Here is a 5,328-nt window from a genome sequence, read left to right as displayed (position 1 = left end):
TGGCGTGTACAGCATGCTTCGAGATTCGTGAATCTGCACTACAAAAATAAATCTTGAACAGAAAATGCAATTATTTAAATATCCTCCCAAAATTCCCCAAGAGGATGTGGAGTCACGTTCACAAGCTAAATTCAAACATAAATAAATAAAAGTTAAACAGAAAGCACAACACTGCTCATTTTAAAAGCAAAAACATCCATTGGCAAAAACCCACAATATTCTCCTGTGACACACATTTCAGCTTTGGGGGGAACTTTGTGGTGCTTCGCTTGTTGTCGAGGATGTCCTGGGGGCCACATCGGAGAGCTCATTTTAAAGTGCAGCTTGAAATGAAACCAGCTGGTTCTGCTCGGTTCATTACTGGGAGAGCCACCGGTGCAACTGATTAGACTGCTGAATCAATAAGCGCAATCAGCGCAGTAATGATAAACATATAAAGAAAAGCGATTCGAGTGAAACAAGTGGGAATGACTCGCGGGAGGATCCTGGATAATCACTAATCGCGGAGCACTACATAAAAGGGAGCGAGGCGTCTGTGCAGCACCTTGATGCGGGTTCAGAACTGGAAAAAAAGAAGAAGAAGAAGAAGAAAAAAAACCCTCAATTATTCAGACGTAAAGCATCGCGGAGAGGTGGCACTGGAGCTCAAGATGCGCTAGTCGGCGCCTTAAGAGTAAATTTTAGTACTTGTGTGTTGTAGTGTGCACTGAAGCCTCAACTCGTCGAACTTGAGGAGGAGCCCAATCTCTGTAGGATCTATCGACCCCATTGAGTCTCCAAATCTCGGGTAATAGAACTGAAATGACGAAAGAGCGAGTTGAGATACAACTACCGAGAAGCTCGGAAGGCGAAGATGCGTTTCTGATTTGTTTTCTTTGAGCAGCAGCGCCTCTGTGTGTAAAATCCAAATGCGCACCGCACGTTTGCAACAGCAGCTGAAATCCAGCTAAGACGGTGCGGGGCAGATTCACGAGATCGCGTGATCTATTTTACACCTAAACCCCACCAAGTGCACTCTCTGATCCGTGCAAGATCTCACGGGAGGTATTGCTTTCTGTAAGACCTGTGTGCGTCATTATCTCCTTGGCTTTATGACCAAGCTTGGAATGACTTTTCATTTGCGTAAAACCAGTTTTACAACCAGGCAAACCCCTCCTCCCTCGCCCCATCTCTTTTTGTTTAAGCCCACTCAAATATTCACTACACTAGCACTTATTGATCCGGCTTTAAAACCCAACTGATTTTAACCTAACTCATTCAGTCAGTTTTACATTTTGGTATTTTAAAATTTTTTTATTTTTATTTTTTACTGTACATTTGCATTAGTGTCAGCGTCCTGCAAAGTCTGTAGTTCGTAAGGAAGTAGAGCCACTGTTGCGCGGAGGGAGGGAAGATCTGTGCAGTCAAACAGAAGAAGCTGGAGAGGAAGAAAAGTAGGAAACCACCGCAGCCAAGCCCCGGAGTCTCATTCAGCACCACTCGCTGGTGGACAGCGTCTGAGCGGCAGAGTTGACGGAGAATCAGAAGGTCTTCTCAAACATCTAATCCGGAGAGATACTTGCAGGCATCAGATTGTGTGTGTGTAGAGAGGGAGAGGGAAAGAGAGAGAGAGAGAGAGAAAAAAATCGCATTTCTCTTTCCACTTCCCACCTCTCTTTTTGTTGTTTTCCCTATCGTAATCTGTGGGGGTTCACGATGCAACATTCAAACAGCGGGGGAGTCCAGAGCTGCTGACTGGAACTGGCTGGCACAGACGCAGGAGGAAGAGGGGGAACCAAGCGGGAAAGGAGCACAGATCGCAGAACTTCTTTCTTCTCTACTTTCAGCTCACTTCAGCCAAGAGGGCTGAAAGGTAAGAGACTTCTCGTCTTTCTTCATCAGGAGGGTTCGGCAGTGGTATTGCAGTCAAACATTACTGAGCTACACAATTGTGTGGTGGCTTCTAGTCTGGTGCTGCCCTGGTTAGCTTTTAGAAATAAGCAGGAAACGTGAGTGAAACCTGCGAGTGATGACATGCGTCTTGTATGGGCTTCTTGTGACTAATCCAAGAATAAATGTTGGGACTTTAAAAAAAAAAAAGAAAAAAAAAAAAGGGGCCTTTCAGCGTGAATAAATATTCAAGTGTGTGTGTTGCCTCTGATCACACTCAACAGATGAATCACCTTTGCTGAAAGGCTTATGAGGAATGACGTTTCTTGGGGGGGCCGATGGGGGTGTTGACTGTACAATGAACCCCTTCTTAAGCTTTAGCCCCCTCTGAGATCCCCTCCCCTCCACTTTTTTTTTTTTTTTTTTAATTCCCGCTTCTTTTGGCTTTCTCCTGCTCCTCAGATGAGTGATTCTAAGGAGTCTGTGGATCTAATTCAGGTTCTTTCTGTTGCAGTCAAGTACGTGTTTGTGCGTTTTCCAATTTTTGCATTGCTTTTGCTTGCAATTATGGCAAGATGCCTGATGATGCCTCAGCTCAATATCTTTCTGAGAATGCATTAATTGCTGTTCACATTTTTGCAGCTCTTAGACTGTGAAACACGATGCCTTGAAGAAAAACATCCCTCTCTGCAGGCATGTCCAGATGACGTGAGAACATGTTCTTGTTAACTCTGGATTTGCATAAGAATCTATAACCAAACACCTTTAATTCTGCATACAGGTGCACCTAAATGAAATGGGACAAGGCAATCTAATCTAAGTCAATGATTAAAACCACTACCACAGAGACCCAATTGGCTTTCCGTCTGGACTTTGACTGGACCATCTTAATACCTGATGATGATTTGGTCTAAGCATTCCATTTTAGCTCTGGCTTTTTTATAGGGTTGTTAGTCTTTTGTAGCTTTGAACAGATCTATTTTTTTTTCACGATTGCTTTCTCATCCATCTTCCAATGGACTCTATCCATCTTCTCTCCCTCTGCTCTTTGAAAACATCCCTACAGCATCATGCTTCCAAAATCAGGTTTCATTGTGGTGCTGGTGTATTCACATAGTACTTTGTATGTAGACCAAAGATTTTCAGATTTGGACTTGTTTGACCACACCACCCACCTACACTCCTGTGACAAACATCAAACTTGGCTTCCAGTTACTTTCTTACAGCACTTTTCCATAATGCCTTGATTTGTGGAGTTTATTGTCCTTTCAGCAGATTCTTCCTTAGGATATTGATTATAACCTGACCCTGTTTTAATTACCTGCACAACTTTATGCCTGACATGGTGTGTTTCCAGGTCTTCATGCTGTTTGTTCATTAGTATTCTATAAACAACCCATGAAGCCTTCTTAAAACAGATGCATTTTTACTGATGGTGTATAACGCACAGGTGAACTCCAGTTTCTAAATGGGTGACCTCTGAAGATGTACATCATGAATAAAGTGGGGTAGGAGGGGGCAGGGTATTGATGGGGCTAAGTAAAAATGAATGTAAATCCCTTTTGTTTTCATACATGCTTTTTTTTATTGGTCTATTGCGTTAAGTCTTGTTGATGGTTGTGGTACAACACAATGTGTTGAACTGCAAATGGCATAAGTAGTTTTGCAAGTCATTATGAGTTCATGACTTCCATCTAGTACTGAATAACTTGGCAGATGAGCTCTCTTTAAAGATTGCATCCAGATTTTGTAAGTGCCCTGTCTACACGGACTTCTGACCCCGTATTTGGAAAGGAGAACTTGCAGCCATCAAAAGCCTTTTATAATTTCCCAACAGGCATGATTTGCTTATTTGCAGACATGACCTTTTGTTGGCCTGTCTTTCGCTGCACTCCCTTTCTAAAGCTGTGCACCAAACACAAAGAAACAGCTCGGAATCAAAAGTTCATGTAGTGTTTCAGTTGGCAGAGTGTGGGCTGAGGTCATGGATAAAGTTGGTCTGTGCGGATCTGCTGCGTCTGAGATCCAATTTGCAAAAGAACAATCAGTGATTCACAGACAGTTCTGAACCGAAGCTGGCCGAAGATCCAGCAGAGTTCAAAATGCAACTTGCTTTTGAAGACAGACTTTTACCAGGTCTGTATTCTGTTCCAGACCTGGTAATGCCCCCTGTAGACCCAGAAAAATCATCCAGGATATATTTACCGTCACTTCCTCCATCTTTTATGATTTATTTTCCATGCCGCTGTGAGTTAGTGTGACATTATTGGAACGGGGCACGATAAATTATTCTCCTCGTCGGCATCTCTTCCCCTTCCCTTTCACGCCGCGCAGAAAGCCAGCACATACGTCAGCGTTGAAATTCACAGGCATCCAGCAGTGGAAATGAGAGCGACAGACGACGAGGGAGAGGCAGACAGCCGCTTTCTCAGTTTGTTGGAGGAGTTTTAGAAATCCATTCATCTGCTGTTCTTTATCACTGACTCACCATCATGGTGTGTGCACATTCTGGATCACCTCCTCTGCATTCCTCTCCTGCTGCCCATCTGTTCGTCAGTGGGATGCCTGTGTGGCTTTGCTGTGCTGACCGCGGCGCGATGATGTCCAAAAAGCCACAGCAGAGCCAATCCTCACCAATTCAACACATCATTTTCTAAAATTGCCAAATAATTCTCTCTGGGATACTTTTAAGCAGCTCTTTTTTTGTTGTTGTTTAATACTTGATTAATTTCTAGCTTTTGAATGACTTACGTAAGCACTTGCACACAGAAGCCCATCATTCTCATGTTTTATTTTTAATCAAGTCTAAATTCTCCTGAGTGAAACATCCATGCTGTTTGTAACCTCATCAAAGAGTCAGAGCTTCAACACGCCTACAGGTTGAGCGTCTTCATTAGAGGGCCAATTGACACTAATCGGAGATGACATCCATTGGCACTCTGGTTAATTTGCAAGATTTATTGCACAATGAAAGAAACAAATAATTCATCCTACCCAGCGGGGCTTTTTTCATAAAGAAGACACACATGACAAGTTGTCAAATCAATCTGCTTTTGATCAACTGTTTTGCTTACGCATGCTCTCCTCGGCAAAATTGGATTCGATTCACATTTTAAGTGCAAGCTTAAGTTTTCAGTTTTAACGGGGAGAATTTATTCCAGTGGGCCAAGAGCGTAGCGCATCCGTATAAAAAATAGATTTTTAAATAACCCTGCAAGCTTGCCAAGATAAAATATTCTCATTTTATGTTTCTAGAACCCAGAGATGCAAATAACGCTGCACAGTTTAAATGTCAGTTTATCGTTGGCTGTCGGGGAAATGCATTCAATAGATGATGTTGTCTTGGACAAAGATTTGTATTTTTTGTGAAAAATGAAAGAATAAAGATGAGCCGGTGTTCACTAAAAAAAGGCCGTTACTGATGTCCTGTCCAAACTATCTTTTTAAATTTTTATATAT

The 5,328-nt window shown here is 42.6% G+C and overlaps 1 protein-coding gene across 2 annotated transcripts in view; it reads left to right on the top strand.

Moving 5' to 3' along the window:
• The first annotated feature begins 518 nt into the window (after positions 1–518).
• LOC103467650 (metabotropic glutamate receptor 4-like) overlaps positions 519–5,328 on the top strand; it is a 173,726-nt gene continuing 168,916 nt past the window's right edge. Inside the window, exon 1 of one of the 2 annotated variants that reach the window (XM_008414225.2) lies at positions 519–1,852. The gene's annotated coding sequence lies outside the window, so the exon portion shown is untranslated. The remainder of the gene's footprint in view (positions 1,853–5,328) is intronic. The other variant, XM_008414224.2, reaches the window with a different exon arrangement.

This window comes from Poecilia reticulata, linkage group LG7 (assembly GCF_000633615.1).
Source record: "Poecilia reticulata strain Guanapo linkage group LG7, Guppy_female_1.0+MT, whole genome shotgun sequence".
In the NCBI taxonomy this organism is placed as follows: Eukaryota; Metazoa; Chordata; class Actinopteri; order Cyprinodontiformes; family Poeciliidae; genus Poecilia; species Poecilia reticulata.
This window is presented reverse-complemented; position numbering and strand designations above follow the sequence as displayed.